General features: G+C 38.7%; 1 protein-coding gene and 1 long non-coding RNA gene across 2 annotated transcripts in view; both read left to right on the top strand.

Annotated features, from left to right (window-relative positions):
- The window catches only part of LOC309649613, a 140886-nt gene extending 136285 nt beyond the window's left edge, over window positions 1-4601 (top strand). Inside the window, exon 2 of the long non-coding RNA XR_014257220.1 lies at window positions 3742-4601. This is a non-coding gene — a long non-coding RNA (uncharacterized lncRNA). The remainder of the gene's footprint in view (window positions 1-3741) is intronic.
- SFT2D2 (SFT2 domain containing 2) overlaps window positions 1-24911 on the top strand; it is an 842470-nt gene that overhangs the window by 568610 nt on the left and 248949 nt on the right. The window lies entirely within an intron of this gene.

The following is a 24911-nucleotide window of genomic DNA, read 5'->3' as shown; positions in this document are numbered from 1 at the left end:
AGGTTCTGAGCCCCACGTCAGGCTTCCCAACCTGGGGGTCCGGCTACGGGAGAAGGAATTCCTAGAGAATCAGACTTTGAAGCCTAGTGGGAATTGATTGCAGGACTTTGACAGGACTGGGGGAAACAGAGACCCCACTCTTGGAGGGCACACACAAAGTAATGTGTGCATCGGGACCCAGGGGAAGGAGCAGTGACCCTGGGGGAGACTGAACCAGACCTACCTGCTGGTGTTGGGGGGTCTCCTGCAGAGGCGAGTGGTGGCTCTGTTTCACCGGGGGGATAAGGACACTGGCAGCCGAGGTTCTGGGAAGTTCTCCTTGCCGTGAGCCCTCCCAGAGTCTGCCATTAACCCCACCAAAGAGCACGGGTAGGCTCCAGTGTTGGGTTGCCTCAGGCAAAACAACCAACAGGGAGGGAACCCAGCCCCACCCATCAACAGTCAAGTGGATTAAGGTTTTACTGAGCTCTGACCGCCACAGCAACAGGGAGGGAACCCAGCCCCACCCATCAACAGTCAAGTGGATTAAGGTTTTACTGAGCTCTGACCGCCACAGCAACAGTCAGCTCTACCCACCACCAGAGCCTCCCATCAAGCCTCTTAGATAGCCTCAACCACCAGAGGGCAGAGAGCAGAAGCAAGAAAAACTACAATCCTGCAGCCTGCGGACCAAAAACCACAGTTACAGAAAGATAGAGAAGATGAAAAGGCAGAGGGCTATATACCAGATGAAGGAACAAGAAAAAACCCCAGAAAAACAACTAAATGAAGTGGAGATAGGCAACCTTCCAGAGAAAGAATTCAGAATAATGATAGTGAAGATGATCCAGGACCTCGGAATAAGAATGGAGGCAAAGATTGAGAAGATGCAAGAAATGATTAACAAAGACCTAGAAGAATTAAAGAACAAACAAACAGAGATGACCAATACAATAACTGAAATGAAAACTACACTAGAAGGAATCAATAGCAGAATAACTGAGGCAGAAGAACGGATAAGTGACCTGGAAGACAGAATGGTGGAATTCACTGCTGCGGAACAGACTAAAGAAAAAAGAATGAAAAGAAATGAAGACAGCCTAAGAGACCTCTGGGACAACATTAAACGCAACAACATTCGCATTATAGGGGTCCCAGAAGGAGAAGAGAGAGAGAAAGGACCAGAGAAAATATTTGAAGAGATTATAGTCGAAAACTTCCCTAACATGGGAAAGGAGATAGCCACCCAAGTCCAGGAAGCGCAGAGAGTCCCATACAGAATAAACCCAAGGAGAAACACGCCGAGACACATAGTAATCAAAGTGGCAAAAATTAAAGACAAAGAAAAATTATTGAAAGCAGCAAGGGAAAAACGACAAATAACATACAAGGGAACTCCCATAAGGTTAACAGCTGATTTCTCAGCAGAAACTCTGCAAGCCAGAAGGGAGTGGCATGATATACTTAAAGTGATGAAAGGGAAGAACCTACAACCAAGATTACTCTACCCGGCAAGGATCTCATTTAGATTTGATGGAGAAATCAAAAGCTTTACAGACAAGCAAAAGCTAAGAGAATTCAGCACCACCAAACCAGCTCTACAACAAATACTAAAGGAACTTCTCTAAGTGGGAAACACAAGAGAAGAAAAGGACCTACAAAAACAAACCCAAAACAATTAAGAAAATGGTCATAGGAACATACATATCGATAATTACCTTAAACGTGAATGGATTAAATGCCCCAACCAAAAGACATAGACTGGCTGAATGGATACAAAAACAGGACCCATATATATGCTGTCTACAAGAGACCCACTTTAGACCTAGGGACACATACAGACTGAAAGTTAGGGGATGGAAAAAGATATTCCATGCAAATGGAAATCAAAAGAAAGCTGGAGTAGCTATACTCATATCAGATAAAATAGACTTTAAAATAAAGAATGTTACAAGAGACAAGGAAGGACACTACATAATGATCCAGGGATCAATCCAAGAAGAAGATATAACAATTATAAATATATATGCACCCAACATAGGAGCACCTCAATACATAAGGCAACTGCTAACAGCTATAAAAGAGGAAATCGACAGTAACACAATAATAGTGGGGGACTTTAACACTTCACTTACACCAATGGACAGATCATCCAAAATGAAAATAAATAAGGAAACAGAAGCTTTAAATGACACAATAGACCAGATAGATTTAATTGATATATATAGGACATTCCATCCAAAAACAGCAGATTACACGTTCTTCTCAAGTGCGCACGGAACATTCTCCAGGATAGATCACATCTTGGGTCACAAATCAAGCCTCAGTAAATTTAAGAAAATTGAAATCATACCAAGCACCTTTTCTGACCACAACGCTATGAGATTAGAAATGAATTACAGGGAAAAAAACGTAAAAAAGACAAACACATGGAAGCTAAACAATACGTTACTAAATAACCAAAAGATCACTGAAGAAATCAAAGAGGAAATAAAAAAATACCTAGAGACAAATGACAATGAAAACACGACGACCCAAAACCTATGGGATGCAGCAAAAGCGGTTCTAAGAGGGAAGTTTATAGCTATACAAGCCTACCTAAAGAAACAAGAAAAATCTCAAGTAAACAATCTAACCTTACACCTAAAGAAACTAGAGAAAGAAGAACAAACAAAACCCAAAGTTAGCAGAAGGAAAGAAATCATAAAGATCAGAGCAGAAATAAATGAGATAGAAACAAAGAAAACAATAGCAAAGATCAATAAAACTAAAAGTTGGTTCTTTGAGAAGATAAACAAAATTGATAAGCCATTAGCCAGACTCATCAAGAAAAAGAGAGAGAGGACTCAAATCAATAAAATCAGAAATGAAAAAGGAGAAGTTACAACAGACACTGCAGAAATACAAAACATCCTAAGAGACTACTATAAGCAACTTTATGCCAATAAAATGGACAACCTGGAAGAAATGGACAAATTCTTAGAAAGGTATAACCTTCCAAGACTGAATCAGGAAGAAACAGAAAATATGAACAGACCAATCACAAGTAATGAAATTGAAACTGTGATTAAAAATCTTCCAACAAACAAAAGTCCAGGACCAGATGGCTTCACAGGTGAATTCTATCAAACATTTAGAGAAGAGCTAACACCCATCCTTCTCAAACTCTTCCAAAAAATTGCAGAGGAAGGAACACTCCCAAACTCATTCTATGAGGCCACCATCACCCTGATACCAAAACCAGACAAAGACACTACAAAAAAAGAAAATTACAGACCAATATCACTGATGAATATAGATGCAAAAATCCTCAACAAAATACTAGCAAACAGAATCCAACAACACATTAAAAGGATCATACACCACGATCAAGTGGGATTTATCCCAGGGATGCAAGGATTCTTCAATATACGCAAATCAATCAATGTGATACACCATATTAACAAACTGAAGAATAAAAACCATATGATCATCTCAATAGATGCAGAAAAAGCTTTTGACAAAATTCAACACCCATTTATGATAAAAACTCTCCAGAAAGTGGGCATAGAGGGAACCTACCTCAACATAATAAAGGCCATATATGACAAACCCACAGCAAACATCATTCTCAATGGTGAAAAACTGAAAGCATTTCCTCTAAGATCAGGAACGAGACAAGGATGTCCACTCTCACCACTATTATTCAACATAGTTCTGGAAGTCCTAGCCACGGCAATCAGAGAAGAAAAAGAAATAAAAGGAATACAAATTGGAAAAGAGGAAGTAAAACTGTCACTGTTTGCGGATGACATGATACTATACATAGAGAATCCTAAAACTGCCACCAGAAAACTGCTAGAGCTAATTAATGAATATGGTAAAGTTGCAGGATACAAAATTAATGCACAGAAATCTGTTGCATTCCTATACACTAATGATGAAAAATCTGAAAGAGAAATTATGGAAACACTCCCATTTACCATTGCAACAAAAAGAATAAAATACCTAGGAATAAACCTACCTAGGGAGACAAAAGACCTGTATGCAGAAAACTATAAGACACTGATGAAAGAAATTAAAGATGATACCAACAGATGGAGAGATATACCATGTTCTTGGATTGGAAGAATCAACATTGTGAAAATGAGTATACTACCCAAAGCAATCTACAGATTCAATGCAATCCCTATCAAATTACCAATGGCATTTTTTACGGAGCTAGAACAAATCATCTTAAAATTTGTATGGAGACACAAAAGACCCCGAATAGCCAAAGCAGTCTTGAGGGAAAAAAATGGAGCTGGAAGAATCAGACTTCCTGACTTCAGACTATACTACAAAGCTACAGTAATCAAGACAATATGGTACTGGCACAAAAACAGAAACATAGATCAATGGAACAAGATAGAAAGCCCAGAGATTAACCCACGCACCTATGGTCAACTAATCTATGACAAAGGAGGCAAAGATATACAATGGAGAAAAGACAGTCTCTTCAATAAGTGGTGCTGGGAAAACTGGACAGCTACATGTAAAAGAATGAAATTAGAATACTCCCTAACACCATACACAAAAATAAACTCAAAATGGATTAGAGACCTAAATATAAGACTGGACACTATAAAACTCTTAGAGGAAAACATAGGAAGAACACTCTTTGACATAAATCACAGCAAGATCTTTTTTGATCCACCTCCTAGAGTAATGGAAATAAAAACAAAAATAAACAAGTGGGACCTAATGAAACTTCAAAGCTTTTGCACAGCAAAGGAAACCATAAACAAGACAAAAAGACAACCCTCAGAATGGGAGAAAATATTTGCAAATGAATCAACGGACAAAGGATTAATCTCCAAAATATATAAACAGCTCATTCAGCTCAATATCAAAGAAACAAACACCCCAATCCAAAAATGGGCAGAAGACCTAAATAGACATTTCTCCAAAGAAGACATACAGACGGCCACGAAGCACATGAAAAGCTGCTCAACATCACTAATTATTAGAGAAATGCAAATCAAAACTACAATGAGGTATCACCTCACTCCTGTTAGAATGAGGATCATCAGAAAATCTACAAACAACAAATGCTGGAGAGGGTGTGGAGAAAAGGGAACCCTCTTGCACTGCTGGTGGGAATGTAAATTGATACAGCCACTCTGGAGAACAATATGGAGGTTCCTTAAAAAACTAAAAATAGAATTACCATATGACCCAGCAATCCCACTACTGGGCATATACCCAGAGAAAACCGTAATTCAAAAAGACACATGCACCCGAATGTTCATTGCAGCACTATTTACAATAGCCAGGTCATGGAAGCAACCTAAATGCCCATCAACAGAGGAATGGATAAAGAAGATGGGGTACATATATACAATGGAATATTACTCAGCCATAAAAAGGAACGAAATTGAGTCATTTGTTGAGACGTGGATGGATCTAGAGACTGTCATACAGAGTGAAGTAAGTCAGAAAGAGAAAAACAAATATCATATATTAATGCATGTATGTGGAACCTAGAAAAATGGTACAGATGAGCCAGTTTGCAGGGCAGAAGTTGAGACACAGATGTAGAGAATGGACATATGGACACCAAGGGGGGAAAACTGCGGTGAGGTGGGGATGGTGGTGTGCTGAATTGGGCGATTGGGATTGACATGTATACACTGATATGTATAAAATTGATGCCTAATAAGAACCTGCAGTATAAAAAAACAAACAAAACAACTAATACTAAACTTTCATTGGGTTATTTGTATGGAAATATGTTAATATAAATGTTTCAGACATTACATGAAATTCCTAAAAATCTTATATTTGTATTTGTATGGAAATATGTATGGAAATATGTTAATATAAATGTTTCAGACATTACATGAAATTTCTAAAAATCTTATATGTTCTGGTATAATGTTATAAGTAATAATCCTAGTTATTACTTTAAAATGTATATCTCAGAAATAACTAAAAAAAAAAAAAAAAAAAAAAGTGATTAAAATGGAAAAGTTTATGTTACATGTATTCTACTGCAATAATAAAAATACTTCCCTCCCAAAATTGAATAAGACAGTCCTGGTCCTCCCACTGCACAGAGTTTAGTAGGAAAGATCAACACGTGCAATAAAGAGTCCTTGGTGGGAAGATAGATGTATGTAAAGGGCATGCTGGATGCAAAGGAGGAAGCAATGAATTAAATTTAACTTTTAATTTATTTTTGTTTTATTTTTTAGTGGTGGTAGTGGTGGTGACTACAAAAGGCCTCTAGAGCTGAGGCTTCAAAGATGAGCAATTCTTCTCCAGAAGCCAAAGGCTCAGTCTTCCCTCAAACACTGGATTCGACCATGCAGGCAAGAACATTTGGAGAGCAGTAGAAACCTTGGGTAGCTTAGTCTTTTTTTTTTTTTTTTTTTAAGATTTTTTTTGATGTGGACCATTTTTAAAGTCTTTATTGAATTTGTTACAATATTGCTTCTGTTTTATGTTTTGGTTTTTTAACCCCAAGGCATGTGGGATCTTAGCTCCCTGACCAGGGATCGAACCCGCACCTCCTGAATTGTAAGGTGAAGTCTTAACCACTGCACCGCCAGGGAAGTCTCATGGGTAGCTTAGTCTTAAATCCAGTACTTCTTTCTACTATCATTAACTCATCCTACCCAGGGCCAGATTACAGCGAGACAAGAAAGGCATCTAGGATGCAAAATTTAAGGAGCTGTTAGCTCTTACAGCCTATCAAGTGCCAGCTCTGCACTTGCATGGCCCTGAGGAGTGACCTCCCTAAATGTCCACAGCTCCATTGTAATACTTAGCATCCTGTTCTGTAGTTGCCTGTTTTCTCATAGACTATAAACTGTGTCTTGTTCATCTTTGTATCCCCTGAGGATAGTACAAACTGCAGCACATAGAAAGCACTCAATTAATGATGAGATGTATTTGTAAGTATTTTTAAAATAAATCAATGAATGACCATTCTTCACCACATACCCTAAGGACAGTGTCTTCAGCCTGTGTCTTCTCCTCAGCTCCCATCTCTGTCCTGTCAAATTGAAGTTTTTTCAAGGTTCATGCTCCCTGAAGGCCTCCCAGTAGATACTTCCTCTGTGCCTCTGGAACCCTTCCCATCTTCACCTTTTTTTTTCAGGTTTTTTTTTTTTTTTCTCCTTGTGACTGATTTTGAACATTTGCTCTGTCTTCAAGTCTACAGTGTTTTCCCTTGGGTCTAATTCACTGCTGATCCCACCCAATTAAATTTTTATTTTGGATATTGCATTTTTCATCTCTAGAGGTTCCATTTTGTTCTTTTTTAAAAATCTTCTATTTATCTCCTCACTATGTTTGGGTTTTCTTTATATCCTTGAGCATATGGAACATGTTTATAGAACATGTTTCAATGTCCTTGTTCACTAATTTCATCTTCTCTGTCATTTCTGGATCTCTTTCTACTACCTGATGTTTTTCCTAGACACAGGTCACATTTTCTTACTTCTCATGGCTAGAAGTAGAAGACAATCCTCACTATTTTCTTCATACACTTTCTTCAACCTTATTTTTTTAAAGCACATCTGACTTTTTCTTAATGATAGAACTTCCCTCTCTTCTTCCCCAAGTGCATCCTTTTTTCAATCCCTTCCTCTCTTAGGTCCAGGAAGAGTGGTTAGAATTGACTTTGCCATACTGTTGTTTCTTGGTCATGGTCCACCTGCACTGTCTCTTTTGACATACACAGAATGTACTTCTAAAACTCTCTCCTTTTCTCTTTGATACGTCTCTTCACCTCCTGGATACTCTATCTTCCTTTATAGAGGTTTCTAGCATCTGATTTTTGGTTTCCTTTTCCTGATTCCCATGTCCTTTCCTATTCCTTCTGTTGCCATACTCAATGCTGACTTTAGCATCATATACTTAGGGATCCTTTCAGCATCCTGGGGTCTCATTTCCTCTCCTCAAAAGCCTCAGAACCAACACAGCCTGGAATCCTGCTGCCCAGGAGTCCTTGGATCCATCCACACTTCACTCTCTGAAACTTCTTCCACAACACTTATAACATGTGTTCCTACCCTATTCTTAAATTCTAAATACATCTTCATACTCTTCACTTCTAGCAAATGATCTTGCCTTTTACTTCACGTAGAAAATAAAAGCCAAGATGTGAATTCCCACTACCTCATTCATCTCTAAATTTAATTTCTCTGTACCTCTATCTATATTCTCTATCTTTGGGAATATGACCATTCTTATTTCTTAGGTAATGCCATCCATCTATGCCCTTGAGCACATGTCCATGTATTCTCCTGAGCAATGCTCCTAAAAACATACTCCCTTCCTCTTATACCTCCTGCTCACCTATAGCTATTTAATCCCTCAAATAGAGGTATGCTTTATTCTTGGTATATCAGTAATAGCTATCATGCAATGTGCCTTGATATATGCCTACTACTTTGCCAGGTGTTTTTCCTGTATTCTCTCCTGTACTGGGGATGCACCTCAGTCTAGAAACTCAACTGTGAAACTTCCAACTCCAGCTATGGCACATTAGCTTATCAGGGTAATCTTCCCGTCAAGTACTTCTAGGAAATCTGGATGAATATATTCCTAAAAATGTGTTTGAAGGCTTTAGAGAACAATAAAGCCAGTGAGGACTTCAAGGGCTAAGATCCTGGAGACATGGGAGCCCTGAGAAATGAGTCCAACGTTTAAAGCCTCCTTTTCTTTGATAGATCGCCAATTCTAAAGCAACAGCTGAGAGGCTAATAAGTAGTTAGAGTTCAGAGCCCACCTAGAAGGAGGAGTCCCAATAAATATACTCCAGAATTTTACCTGAACTCTAGAAAGGCTAGACCAGACCAGACCTAGCTTCAAATCACCTCAACTCAGGATTGGATTAAGGTGGCCTGCCTCTTATTTAACTGCTGCTAGAAGTAAGTGTAGATCCTCTTGAGAGAGAGGTAGTACTGTCTGAAGTCTGGGCTCTTGTCACTATTCCCCCTGTCACCCCCCTTGTGCAATTCAACCTCTCCTGTCACGTGGACTAATGCGACAGCTAACTGATCTCCATGTCTGCGGTCTTTCTGCTCTTCCGCCCACATGATACTACATCAGCATGTTTTTTCTAAAGCACAAATATTATTGTATCACCCTTCCCTTCTCAAATACTTTCCTAAAGTTCATTAACTTTTATAAAGTGATATTAAACTTTATAGAGTAGAGCCCAAAGGTTTTTTAAATGGTTGACAATGGTAGACATGACATTGCCCTGCCCATCTTTCCGCCTCATCTCTTCTTTTTTCCTTTGAACTTGAGAGGAAAATACTCTCCATCCTCTGTATGTTCCCACTTGCTCTTCTATCTGCAGGGAACACCCTTCACCTGATTAACAACTTCACCTGATTAACAACTACGAGGTCTTCACAGCTCTACCCAGTGTTGGGTTTCCCATTCCTGCACCAGGATACACTTTCCTGCTGTTTATACCAAAGGTCTCTCTACTTTTCTACTTATAACTCTCAACTCATCTTATTGTTATTACTTGTTTATTTTTCTTTTAAAATCCCTCGAATGTGACCTTTTTCTTTCACTTTTTTATTTTTAACATTTGCCTCCCTACCAGACAATAACTTCTGTGATAGCCGAAAGACAAGCTACATAATTTCCAGGGCCCAGTGCAAAATGAAAATATGGGGCAACATGTTCAAAAATTATTAAGAATTTCCAGACAGTGACAGTAGACCACTAAACTAATCATGGGGCCCTTCCAAGCATAGTGTCTTGTGTGACTACACATGTTATACACCCATGAAACTGGCCCTGGATGGTAGAAACAGGTTCGACTAATTAACTTCTGGAACCCCAACTCCTACCACTGTGCCTGATGCATATACACACTTAATAAAGTTTTGTTGAGTGAATAAATGAAAGAAGGAATTCCTCTCAGCAACTCTTTCAAAACTTTCAATTGTTCATCAAAACCCTCACCCCACGACTTCTATATTTCAACCTACTCCCTCAAGTGAGAAAACTGAAGCAATCTGTTCATAATTCCATAAATGTTCCCATCACTTTCCTTTATTCCCTCCCATCCTAGTGGAAGGGGTTTTCCACTTCTAAAATCGCAGACTACTTCCCGCTGCTTTGGGTCTCATCCTTTCCAATCTCCTGGTGTGCTATCCATGACCACTTCCTTCTGTGTCTTCAACTTTTCAATGGCTGTCTTCCTTCTGTCATAAACACATTTTATGCCTTCTCAGTCCTAAAACAAATGAAACATAAACAAAACCTTCCTTGACCACCTTGTTCACCTCTTGGTACTACCCTATGATTCAATTTCCCTCCATAGGCAAGTGTCTTGAGAGAACAATCTACCTTATCTTCACAGAGTAGTGTCCCTTGCTACACATGGCTCCTTAACACACTACAGTCATGTTTCTGCTCCCTTCCTCCATTTCATGGAAGAATTTTGGCATAAGTCAGCAAATGTTGCTAAATTCAGCATATGAGTTGGGGTCCTTATCATTAACTACTTGCTTCTTCTTGCCAGAAATTCTATCTTCCCTTGGTTTATGTGAGTACCACTTCATTCTGTTTTTCCTTACTTTTGCTCAGTTTTCTCTGTTTGTCTCCTTTCATTTTAACCATTGTTTCCACATTAATGACTCCCAAATTGATCTCTAACTCAGACCTTTTGGAGCAATTCTTTGTGAGTGACCTACAGACCTTAAACTCTATACTCCAAAACTGAATGAATAGTCCTACCCTTGAGATTTACCCTCAAATGCCTTTTAGTTGCTTAAAATGGGGATTCATTGTAGTGGTTGCTGTGAGGTGACACCCAGATTCTCCTTCAGGACAGAAAGGTGTATTTCCCCAATGCAGACAGACCTGAGCTAACAGATCTCTTCAGAATTGCCTGAATTGAAGAGAGTTGCCTTGCTGAAGGTCATGGCAGTCTTAATTCAATGAACAATTGATACAGAAGTATAAATTCCAGCCTTTCCTCAAACTCAGGATGACTCTGAAGTGCCATCCCAGAGCTCTCCATACGGTTGGTTGAGGCCTTCATTGAGACTGCATGAGAGCCCACCTTCTCTCTCTGCCAAATCCTCCTCCCTCCTCTCCCTTCCCTTCCCCTCCTCTCTCTTCCCTTCCCTGTCCCTCACCTTCTTTTTCCTTCCCTTCCACAGGTATTAATGCCAAGAGCACTCCCCTCATAAACTTCCTACACACTAAACTATTCCTCAGAGTATGTTTCCTGGGAAACCCAACTTGTGATAGTCATCCTAGACATCTCAATTTTATTTGCTTACTCATCCAGTTAAATACCAAGTTATATAGATACCAAGATTTACATGTTTTTTCTTCTTCAATAAATCTGTTTTCTTCTCTTAACTCTGTTTTCTTCAGCACTCCCCCTGACACTTTACTTCAGAGTCTCATGTAATTCTCCATAGTACTACTTCTGTAGCCTCCTAGTTATCTTCTTGCCTCTGGTCTGACGCTTTTCCAATTCATCATTCAAGACTGCTCCCAGCAGAATCTTTCCAGAATATAAATGTAATCTAGAAAATCATCTGCTTCGTAAGGACTTTTGATGGCTCTTCATGGCTGGCATTCATTCATTAAGTCAGTCAGCGAGCTTTTATTAAAACTTCATCATGTGCCAGGCACTATAATAAGTTCTAGGGATACAAAGTTGAACAAAATGAAGAGTCCCTGCCCTCATGGAGCTTATAGCAAAGGAAACATTATAAACAAAGATATGTGAGGTAAATAAGCAGAAGCACAGAGGGCTTACAATCTGGTAAAGGGGAAAGATGTGGATCAAACAACTGATCATATAGGCAAACTGAAATTAACATTGCAATAAGCTCCACATAAGACAGATTCATGGAACTATAAGCACTTATAAGAGAGTATGACCTAATCAGAGAAGCCAAGAAGAATTTACCAAAAAAGTGACATTTTGGGTAAAACTTAAATGCTTAAGCTTGGAACAGAAAACTTTATATTCTGATCCCAACCTCCCTTTACAGCTTTATTTTCCATCAATTCAACCCAGCCCACCTACTATATCCATTTACCCTTTACCCCAGTTTTATGGAGACTTCTGTGTTTCTCTTATTTACCTCACATGCCTTTGTTTATAATTTTCCCTTTGCTGTAATTTTCTCTCTCCACCACCCTGCTCCACCACTTTCTTAATCAAGCTATCTCCTACTCACCCTTTAAATATAAATATAGTTATTACTTTCTCTGGGAAACCTTTCCTAATCCTCTAGTATGATTTTGATGTTGTTCCTTAGCAATATTCTTTCTCCATATTCATATCTTTATCGAGTTTAACATGATATAATGCTATATATTTAAGTTTATTGAGAGACAGGATCATGTCTGAGGTTATAGTCTCCATGCCAAACATGGCATATGGCACATAAAAGATAAAAATTTATGACTGAGTAAATAAAATAAATGAATGAATGAACGAATGAATAAAAGGAATTTGCATACATATATGACTCCACATGTCCTTTTATAAATTAATATAAAATTTAGCACTAAATTAGCTACACATCAACTATGATAAATAAAAGTCTTCAAGTAAGCAAGGTTTAAGCATCCTTTAAGCTTTTAACTGAGAAGTGATCATGTAGTATTAGATTCGATTTAGTCGTTTAAATGGTCAAAACCAAACGAGCCATCCACTTTCCAGTCTAATGGTTTTGGTCACCTCATATAATGGCTATATGAAGATCCTTTCCATTTCCATGCAATGTATCAGCCAGCAGTTAATCCAGGGACTTATTGCAGTAGTCAAGGTTTAAATACTGTATTCATGCTTCTGTGTTCTATGGAGCACAGCTTGGTAGGATCCCAGCTGCTACATTCCATCCACCAAATGATGTTAGTTGTAAGCAGAAAAGATAATCTATGTACCATTTAGTTCTTAGTTAGAAAAGACTGAGAATAAACAGAATTTTTCTAGGTCAAATTGTCAAACTGTAAACAAATCACTAAATCTAGATGGAATTCACCCAAGAATTTGAAGAAATTCAAGGGTGACATTGCAAAACTGTGGCCATTTTCCCAAAGTGATTACTAATAGCTCCCACAGCAGAAGGTTGTCATCATCATTACCAACAGCTCCACAGCAGAAGGTTGTCTCCAATCTATTAGGACATTATCCAACAAGGCACTGCAGAGTTGCTTCACTTTCATATTGAGGAAGGATATAGATCTCTGATAAATGAGAAAGACTTTGGAGATTGAAGGAAGCATAACCTTCTGAGAGAAAGTAGCCTGCTTTCTGCCAGGAAAAACCTTGGCTAACTAATTTACTTAAACTTCTTTTGGATGGTAAATTGAAACACAGAAAAAGAATAACCAGAGGACATATTCTAATGAAAGTTTCTCCCCCCAAAACATTTTAATAGTTCTAAATTCTAAGATTAATAAAATAAGTGGTATTAGTGGAAGAGGGTAGGGAAAGTATCCACCAACATAGAAAAAAAATCAGCCCAAATCCTCATCTTATCCCCCATGAGGATTATCTTACTAAAACAGAAGTCTGATCATGCCTCTTCCCTGGTCAAAACCTTTAGTAGTTTTTCAGAGTTGATAGGATAAAATGGAATGTCTCAGCATGGCATAAAAGGATCTTCAACATTTGAGCTCTGTTTTACCAGCTATATCTCCTGCCAGGCTTCTCCAGTATTAAATTAGTTGTTTTTGATAAACTTGCCACTTTCTTTTTTCCCTCCAAGGTTTTACACACGCAGTGTCCTCTGCCCAGAATGTCTTCCTTCCCTTTATCCTACTAACAAATTCCTGATCATCTTTCAAAATCTGGTTCAGAAGTTAACTCTTCCATCAAGTCTTCTCTGCCTCCATTTTAGCTTTGATGACACTTTAACAAAACCCTTGTACTCTAGCTAAACATATCTACCTAGAATTACAACCTAAACATTGGTTCAAAGAACCATCTAAAATTAAAATTCTAAGGGAGAATTGTAAAGAGAAAAATGACAAAAGTGAGTCTCATGACCTTTGAATAGGTTATATTATACAACCATTCTCATCCTGACTTATTTACCTACAGATCGGCAGCTTTCCTACAATCCCAGTAAGAGATGACTCAGGAAACATAAGCAGGGCATCAAACTCATGAGTTCTGGAACCAGGCAGACCAGGATTATAAAGGTTGAAATATGGACCAAAATAAATATGCTAACATTTGTTTTGTGTAACAAATGTATCTCAAATTTTATTTTATTTTTTAAAATGTATTTATTTATTTTAGCTGCATTGGGTCTTTGTTGCTGTGCGCAGGCTTTCTCTATTTGTGGCAAGCAGAAGTTACTCTTAGCAGTGTGTGCAGGCTTCTCATTGTGGTGGCTTCTCTTGTTGCAGAACACGGGCTCTAGGCACGTGGGTTTCAGTAGTTGTGGCTTGTGGGCTAGTTGCTCTGCAGCATGTGGGATCTTCCCAGATCAGGGCTCGAACCCATGTCCCCTGCATTGGCAGGCGGATTCTTAACCACTGCACTTCCAGGGAAGCCTGTATCTCAAAATGTTAATATAAATTAAAAATCAGCTACATGGAAATTTAATGTATTTCATGCTGTGTGATATTCCTCTTTCTAGGTCCATACATGGAGGCTAGGCAGTGAAAGAAAGTAAAAAAGGGGAGGAGCTTCAAGATGGCAGGAGAGTAAGATGTGGAGATCACCCTCCTCCTCACAAATACATCAGAAATACATCTATATGTGGAACAACTCCTATAGAACACCTACTGAACGCTGGCAGAAGAAAGCCTTCCCCAAAGGCAAGAAACTCCCCCATGTACCTGGGTAGGGCAAAAGAAAAAAGAAAAAACAGAGACAAAAGAATAGGGACGGGATCTGCACCAGTGGGAGTGAGCTGTGAAGGAGGAAAGGTTTCCACACACTAGGAAGCCCCTTCGCAGGCAAAGACTGTGGGTGGCAGAGGGGGGAAGCTTCAGAGCCATGGAGCAGAGTGCAGCAACAGGGGTGCAGAGGACAAAGTGGAGAGATTCGCACACAGAGGATCGGTGCTGACCAGCACTCACCAGCCCCAGCCTGTTCACCCGCCGGGACGGGTGGGTGCTGGGAGCTGAAGCTCCAGCTTCGGAGGTCAGATCCCAGGGAGAGGACTGGGGTTGGCTGTGTGAACACAGCCTGAAGGGGGCTAGTGCGCCACAGCTAGCCCGGAGGGAGTCTGGGAAAAAGTCTGGACCTGCCTAAGAGACAAGAGGCCATTGTTTCAGGGTGCATGAGGAGAGGGGATTCAGAGCACCACCTAAATGAGCTCCAGAGATGGGCGTGAGCCATGGCTATCAGCGCAGACACCAGAGACGGGCATGAGACGCTAAGGCTGCTGCTAGAGCCACCAAGAAGCCTGTGTGTGAGCACAGGTCACTGTCCACACCTCCCCTCCCGGGAGCCTGTGCAGCCCACCACTGCCAGGGACACATGATCCAGGGACAACTTCCTCGGGAGAACACACAGCACGCCTCAGGCTGGTGCAATGTCACACCGGCCTCTTCTGCTGCAGACTCACCCCGTACTCCATACCTCTCCCTCTTCACGGCCTGAGTGAGTCAGAGCCCCCGAATCAGCTGCTCCTTTAACCCTGTCCTGTCTGAGCAAAGAACAGATGCCCTCAGGCGACCAGAAGAAGAGGCAGGGCCAAATCCAAAGCTGAATCCCAGGAACTGTGTGAAAAAATAAGAGAAGGAGATCTCTCCCAGCAGCCTCAGGAGCAGCAGATTAAATCTCCACAATCAACTTGATGTACCCTGCATCTGTGGAATACCTGAATAGACAAGGAATCATCCCAAATTGAGGAGGGGGACTTTGGGAGCAACAATATATATATATATATATATATATTTTTTTTTTTTTTCCTTTTTCTCTTTTTGTGAGTGTGTATGCGTATGCTTCTCTGTGTGATTTTGTCTGTATAGCTTTGCTTTTGCCATTTGTCCTAGGGTTCAGACTGTCCGTTATTTTGTTTTTTGTGTTTTTTTTCTTTTAGTATAGTTTTCAGCACTTGTTATCATTGGTGGATTTGTTTTTTGGTTTGCTTGTTCTTTCTTTCTTTCTTTTCTTTAATTACTTAAAAAAATTTTTTAATAATTATTTTTTGTTTTAATAACTTTTTAATTTAATTTAATTTTATCTTTTTCCTTCTTTTTTCTTTTTTTCTCACTTTTATTCTGAGCCATGTGGATGACAGGCTTTTGGTGCTCCAGCCAGGCATCAGGGCTGTGCCTCTGAGGTGGGAGAGCCAAGTTCAGGACATTGGCTTCCCAGAGACCCTTCCAGCTCCACGTAATATCAAACATCAAAAATCTCCCAGAGATCTCCATCTCAACACCAAGACCCAACTCCACTCAACGACCAGCAAGCTACAGTGCTGGACACCCTATGCTAGAAAACTAACAAGACAGGAACACAACCTCACCCATTAGCAGAGAGGCTGCTTAAAATCAAAATAAGGTCACACACACCCCAAAACACACCACCAGACGTGAACCTGCCCACCAGAAAGACAAGATCCAGCCTCATCCACCAGAGCACAGGCACTAGTCCTCTCCACCAGGAAGCCTACACAACCCACTGAACCAACCTTAGCCACTGGGGGCAGACACCAAAACAATGGGAACTATGAACCTGCAGCCTGCGAAAAGGAGACCCAAAACACAGTAAGTTAAGCAAAATGAGAAGACAGAGGAACACACAGCAGATGAAGGAGCAAGGTAAAAACACACCAGACCTAACAAATGAAGAGGAAATAGGCAGTCTACCTGAAAAAGAATTTGGAGTACTTATGGTAAATATGATCCAAAATCTTTAAAATAGAATGGAGAAAATACAAGAAATGTTTAACAAGGATATAGAAGAATTAAAGAGCAAACAAACAATGATGAACAACACAATAAATGAAATTTAAAATTCTCTAGAAGAGATCAATAGCAGAATAACTGAGGCAGAACAATGGATAAATGACCTGGAAGATTAAATAGTGGAAATAATTACTGCAGAAGAGAATAAAGAAAAAAGAATGAAAAGAATTGAGGACAGTCTCAGAGAAATCTGAGACAATATTAAATGCATCAACATTCGAATTATAGGGGTCCCAGAAGAAGAAGAGAAAAAGAAAGAGACTGAGAAAATACTTGAAGAGATTATAGTTGAAAACTTCCCTAATATGGGAAAGGAAATAGTTAATCAAGTCCAGGAAGCACAGAGTCCCATACAGGATAAATCCAAGGAGAAACACAACAGGACACATATTAATCAAGCTACCAAAAATTAAATACAAAGAAAAAATATTAAAAGCAGCAAGGGAAAAACAACAAATACCATACAAAGGAATCCCCATAAGGTTAACAGCTGATCTTTCAGCAGAAACTCTGCAAGCCAGAAGGGAGTGGTAGGACATATTTAAAGTGATGAAAGGGGAAAACCTACAACCAAGATTACTCTACCCATCAAGGATTGCATTCAGATTTGATGGAGAAATTAAAACTTTTAGAGACAAGCAGAAGCTAAGAGAATCCAGCACCACCAAACTAGTTTTACAAAAAATACTAAAGGAACTTCTCTAGGCAGGAAAGGAAAAGGCCTACAACAACAAACCCAAAACAACTAAGAAAGTGGTAATAGGGACATACATATCGATAATACCTTAAATGTAAATGGATTAAATGCTCCTACCAAAAGACATAGACTGGCTGAATGGATTAAAAAACAGGACCCATATATATGCTGTCTACAAGAGACCCACTTCAGTCCTAGGGACACATACAGAATGAAAGTGAGGGGATGGAAAAAGATATTCCATGCAAATGGAAATCAAAAGAAAGCTGGAGTAGCAATTCTCATATCAAACAAAATAGACATTAAAACAAAGACTATTACAAGACACAAAGAGGAACACTACATAATGATCAAGGAGTCAATCCAAGAAGAAGATATAACAATTGTAAATATTTATGCACCCAACATAGGAGCACCTCAATAGACAAGGCAAATACTAACAGCCATAAATGGGGAAATTCACAGTAACATGGTCATAGTCGGGGACTTTAACACCCCACTTTCACCAATGGACAGATCATCCAAAATGAAAATAAATAAGGAAACACAAGGTTTAAATGATACATTAAACAAGATGGAATTAATTGATATTTATGGGACATTCCATCCAAAAACAACAGAATACACTCTCTTCTCAAGTGCTCACAGAACATTCTCCAGGATAGATCATATCTTGGGTCACAAATCAAGCCTTGGTAAATTTAAGAAAATTGAAATTGTATCAAGTATCTTTTCCGACCACAACGCTATTACACTAGATATCAATTACAGGAAACAATGTGTAAAAAATACAAACACATGGACGCTAAACAATACACTACCTAATAACCAAGATATCACTGAATAAATCAAAGAGGAAATTAAAAAATACCTAGAAAAAAATGACAATGAAAACACGATGACCCAAAACCTATGGGATGCAGCAAATGCAGTTCTAAGAGGGAAGTTTATAGCAATACAATCCTACCTTAGGAAACAAGAAACATATCAAATAAACAACCTAACCTTACACCTAAAGCAATTAGAGTAAGAAGAACAAAAAAAACCCCAAAGTTAGCAGAAGGAAAGGAATCATAAAGATCATATCAGAAATAAATGAAAAAGAAACAAAGGAAACTATAGAAAAGATCAATAAAACTAAAAGCTGGTTCTCTGAGAAGATAAACAAAATTGATAAACCATTAGCCAGACTCATCAAGAAAAAAAGGGAGAAGACTCAAATCAATAAAATTAGAAATGAAAAAGGAGAGGTAACAACTGACACTGCAGAAATACAAAGGATCATGAGAGATTACTCCAAGCAACTATATGCCAATAAAATGTACAACCAGGAAGAAATGGACAGATTCTTAGAAATGCACAACTTTCTGAGAGGGAACCAGGAAGAAATAGATAATATGAACAGACCAATCACAAGCATTGAAATTGAAGCTGTGATTAAAAATCTTCCAACAAACAAAAACCCAGGACCAGATGGCTTCACAGGTGAATTCTCTCAAACATTTAGAGAAGAGTTGACACCTATCCTTCTCAAACTCTTCCAAAATATAGCAGAAGGAGGAACACTCCCAAACTCATTCTACAAGGCCACCATCACCCTGATACCAAAACCAGACAAAGATGTCACAAAAAAAGAAAACTACAGACCAATATCACTGATGAACATAGATGTAAAAATCCTCAACAAAATACTAGCAAACAGAATCCAACAGCACATTAAAAAGATCATACACCATGATCAAGTGGGGTTTATCCCAGGAATGCAAGGATTATTCAATATATGCGAATCAATCAATGTGATATACCATATTAAAATATTAAGGAGAAAAACCATATGATCATCTCAATAGATGCAGAGAAAGCTTTCAACAAAATTCAACACCCATTTATGATAAAAAACCCTCTAGAAAGTAGGCAAAGAGGGAACTTACCTCAACATAGTAAAGGCCATATATGACAAACCCACAGCCAACATCGTCCTCAATGGTGAAAAACTGAAACCATTTCCACTAAGATCAGGAACAAGACAAGGTTTCCCACTCTCAGCACTACTATTCAACATAGTTTTGGAACTTTTAGCCATAGCAATCAGAGAAGAAAAAGAAATAAAAGGAATCCAAATTGGAAAAGAAGAAATAAAGCTGTCACTGTTTGCAGATGACATGACACTATATATAGATAATCCTAAAGATGTTACCAGAAAACTACTAGAGCTAATCAATGAATTTGGTAAAGTACCAGGATACAAAATTAATGCACAGAAATCTCTTGCATTCTTATACACTAATGATGAAAAATCTGAAAGAGAAATAAGGAAACACTCCCATTTACCACTGCAACAAAAAGAATAAAATACCTAGGAATAAACCTACCTAGGGAGACAAAAGACCTTTATGCAGAAAATTATAAGACACTGATGAAAGAAATTAAAGATGATACAAATAGATGGAGAGATATACCATGTACTTGGATTGGAAGAATCAACATTGTGAAAATGACTATACTACCCAAAGCAATCTACAGATTTAATGCAATCCCTATCAAACTATCACTGACATTTTTCACAGAACTAGAACAAAACACTTCACAATTTGTATGGAAACACAAAAGACCCCGAATAGCCAAAGCAATCTTGAGAAAGAAAAAAGGAGCTGGAGGAATCAGGCTCCCGGACTTCAGACTATACTACAAAGCTACAGTAATCAAGACAGCATGGTACTGGCACAAAAACAGAAATATAGATCCATGGAACAGGATAGAAAGCCCAGAGATAAACCCATGCACATATGGTCACCTTATCTTTGATAAAGGAGGCAAGAATATACAATGGAGAAAAGACAGTCTCTTCAATAAGTGGTGCTGGGAAAACTGGACAGCTACATGTGAAAGAATGAAAGTAGAACACTCCATAACACCATACACAAAAATAAATTCAATATGGAATCAAGACCTAAATGTAAGGCCAGACACTATAAAACTCTTGGAGAAAAACATAGGCAGAACACTCTATGACATAAATCACAGCAAGATCCTTTTTGACCCAGCTCCTAGAGAAATGGAAATAAAAACAAAACTAAGCAAATGGGACCTAATGAAATGTAAAAGCTTTTGCACAGCAAAGGAAACCATAAACAAGATGAAAAGACAACCCTCAGAATGGGAGAAAATATTTCCAAATGAAACAACTGACAAAGGATTAATCTCCTAAAATTTACAAGCAGCTCATGCAGCTCAATATCCAAAAAACAAACAACCCAATCCAAAAATGGGCAGAAGACCTAAATAGGCATTTCTGCAAAGAAGATATACAGATTGCCAACAAACAAATGAAAGAATGCTGAACATCATTCATCATTAGAGAAATGCAAATCAAAACTACAATGTGATATCATCTCACACTGGTCAGAATGGCCATCATCCAAAAATCTACAAACAATAAATGCTGGAGAGGGTTTGCAGAAAAGGGAACACTCATACACTGTTGGTGGGAATGTAAATTAATACAGTCACTATGGAGAACAGTATGGAGGGTCCTTAAAAAACTAAAAATAGAACTACCATATGACCTAGCAATCCCATTACTGGGCATATACCCTGAGAAAACCATAGTTCAAAAACAGTCATGTACCACAATGTTCATTGCAGCTCTATTTACAATAGCCATGACATGGAAGCAACCTAAGTGTCCACCAACAGATGAATGGATAAAGAAGATATGGCACATATATACAATGGAATATTACTCAGCCATATAAAGAAATGAAATTGAGTTATTATTAGTGAGGTGGATGGACCTAGAGTCTGTCATACAGAGTGAAGTAAGTCAGAAAGAGAAAAACAAATACCATATGCTAACACATATATATGGAATCTAAGAAAAAAAAATGGTCATGAAGAACCTATGGGCAAGATGGGAATAAAGATGCAGACCACTAGAAAATGGACTTGAGGACACGGGTAGGGATAAGTGTAAGCTGGGGCAAAGTTAGAGAGTGGTAGTGTATATATGCACATATATACACTACCAAATGTAAAATAGATAGGTAGTGGGAAGCAGTCACATATCACAGGGAGATCAGCTCGGTGCTGTGTGACCAGCTAGAAGGATGGGATATGGAGGGTGGGAAGGAGGGAGATGCAAGAAGGAAGAGATATGGGGATATATGTATATGTATAACTGATTCACTTTGTTATAAAGCAGAAACTAACACACCATTGTAAAGTAATTATACTTCAATAAAAATGCTAAGAAAAAAAAGTAAAAAAGAATGAGAAAACAAGAAAGTAAGTAATATATATGGAAGATTTGCATATCTATATGTCATTTCTTCCTACCTTGGTTCATTTGACCTGCAAAAGTATATCCTTAAGTAGATGCTGTAATGGTATTCCCATTTTCTTAGTGGGATAAACTGAGACACAAGGATGATATGATATTTACTCCCGTTCCTGTGGTCAATAATCAGAAAAGAAGCATGAATTTGAATCCAGGAGTGATTCCAGTATCTATTTTTGGAATTGTAATGGACTGGTATTTCAGAACAGATACATAACTTCCTTCTGCCCACTAAAACATTGGGGGAAGTCTACTGCAGGGTGGAGACGGTGCTTGAGAGAAAGGCTTCATGGTACACACTCTTCTCTATAGCATTCCCTTCTGGAAATCCCTTGTAGCAGACTCCATTAGCTTCAGGTATCAGGCAATCATGTGCTTCAAGTCAACCTTTTTGGTAAGTCAATTGGGGTAATTCACCTTTCCAGGGATATTTAAGAATGGGCATGTGACAAGAGACAAGAAAAAAGGAGCTGGTTTAGGCAGGTTCTCTCTGCCTAAAGAGACAAGAAGGGAAATCTGTTTGGAGGGAGGTAATGGTCCAAGAAAGATTTTGTTTGGCTTTATAAAAAAGGAAGCATGAGGAAAAACAACTCTTTTCTGTGTTTAGATTTGCCATCGACATGTGATGCTTACAGTTGTCATAGCCATCTTGGGACCATGAGGTTAGTCATCCTAAGGAGATACACCAGCTTGGTGAAGAAGGCATAATGGAGAGGTAAAAAGAACTTATGTTCCTGATGATATTGTTAAGCTGCTAAATTTACTAACCTAGAACTGTCCTAACTCTGAATTTCTCTTTATGTGAGATACTATATTTCTTTGTGTTTAAACCATTTTGTATTTGGCCTTTTGTTACCTCTGCCTGAAATGTCCGAACCAACAAAGTTCTTTATTCTCATGTTTGCTGATGGTGGCTTCTTTCCCCTAATATATTATTGTGTCTATGTGTGTGTGCATGTGTGCGGAATAATGAGGGAAGGAGAAACGTGTCTTTATTTATCAAGAATAAGGCTTCCTACCAGAATCCTTAGAAAGTTAGTAGTTTCAGAGCAAAATTTTAAAGTATAGAGAAAAACTTCAGATTAATTTTCAGGATCAGAAATTCAAAACAGAAAAAGGACAAGTACTATGCAGCAGAATGGAAATATCCTCAGTATGGAATGTGTGTGTGTTTTCCCTCCTCTATATGTTTCATTTTCATTAACTACCCGAGACCAAAAAATCTTGAACTAACAAGTTTTGGGGTGGTTTTCCGTCAGGGTTATGACTGGGGCAAAATTCAAAGGCAGTAGGAACTTCCAAGCACTCAGACCTTCAAATGATATCTCCTTTCATGCTCAAAGTCAACTTACTTCTCCACTGAGGCAGAAAATGCAAATAGAATATGTAAGAATGGGGGAAACCCCAGAGTAGACATTTGTTGGTTGTCTCCTCAGAATTCCCCTTATCCCTTTCCCAGCAATCTCTGATTTCCATTTAAAGATCCAGGTATTTCCAGGGAAACTGAATCCTGTCTCTGTGCCAGATTTGCAGCATAGATGACCTATAAGTCACCAAATACATTTCATCCCCCAGGCCACTGTGATTGATAAGGAGCTGGTCCAATCACGGTAACTTTCAGAATGGCTGTTGGGAATCCAGTGCAAACACATTCTCTCTTTTCTGCTACATGAGGTACCATGTAGTCCTGAGACTTTTGGCTACCATCTTGGGACCAGCCTCTGGATGAAGTTGATATCAAAACCAGGTGACACTGTTGAGACATTAAATTAGCCCTTATCTGAAGCCATCCCCATTTCTGGAATTTTCCATTTCACTATCCACTATATTTCCTTTAGTTTTAAACCAATTTGAATTTTGGGGGGTCATTTACAACCTAAAGCCTCCTAAGTGGTGCAGTCCGTGAAATTACCCAGTGCTTTCTTCTCATTTTACAAATGAGAAAATGAGGCTCATAGAGGGGAGTTTACTTACCCAAGGTTAAACAGGTACATAGTTGATGGTTTGAAACTAGAAGACGAATTTCCTATCTCCTGGTCTGTTTTTTTCTTGTAGACTTCTCCACCCACAAATTATATAGATTGATGCTATTTTCTAGCTTAATTAGGATGCCAGTCAGACTTTCACTTACAAAACTAGTGAAAAATTATTCCTTTCTGTGGCTATTGGACTCTGGGTATGTAGCATTAAGAAGCATTTGAGACTATGGAATGAAACCATTCTGGGCCACCGTGCTTCTAAGTCTCTTCCTGAACTTATATGTTATTTGCATTGCGAATGTCTCCCTTTTGGGGCTAGACACGAAGCATGTGGCAGTTCCTCATACTATTTCCATAGCAACCATCCGCATAAAGAATACTATTCTGAAACACAGTGTTTAGGAGCAGATATAGACTCCCAATCTGATTCTTCCTAATTACATGTTTTCCTTACTTGTATACATCTCTCTGTGTGTGTGCATGTGTGTGTATAAGTGGTATGTATAGAAGAATATGATTTGGGAAGCTCTGTTACTAATCCATCTTTATCTTTTCCTTTTTCTTTTTTCTTTTTCATTGAGAAGACTATTTGTACCTCTCATTCACATGCTCTTCCTCTCTCCCTTCTTCTTTCCTTTCCTTCCTCCCTCCGGTCTTGAGACATGTCACCATTATTTGAAAGGAGAAAATCCTCTGTCTGTTTCAGCTAAGCATATGTCATGCATAGTGGTGGCTATGGAAATACTCAAAGAAAATACTTGAAAAGAGGTATCAAAGTGAAAAATAAGCTTTTCTCCAAGCAAGGAATATGGAAATGAAATGAGTTACTTTATAAAGCAACATATTACCTGTCACTGAAGTGTATACCAGAAAGCTAGGATTTTCTAACCAAATGTTTGGATTTTATAACTATGCCAGCAAAACGCCTGCATACTGGCACTCAACTTCCTGAAGCCCCAAAGACTAGTCCATGGTCCTGCTCTTTTTCACAATGAGACATTTCCTCTGGGTAACTTATCTT

This window comes from Balaenoptera physalus (genome assembly GCF_965194825.1).
Source record: "Balaenoptera physalus genome assembly, chromosome: 1".
Lineage (NCBI taxonomy): Eukaryota > Metazoa > Chordata > Mammalia > Artiodactyla > Balaenopteridae > Balaenoptera > Balaenoptera physalus.
Note: the sequence above shows the minus strand (reverse complement) of the source record. Positions and strands in the feature narration are given on the sequence as shown.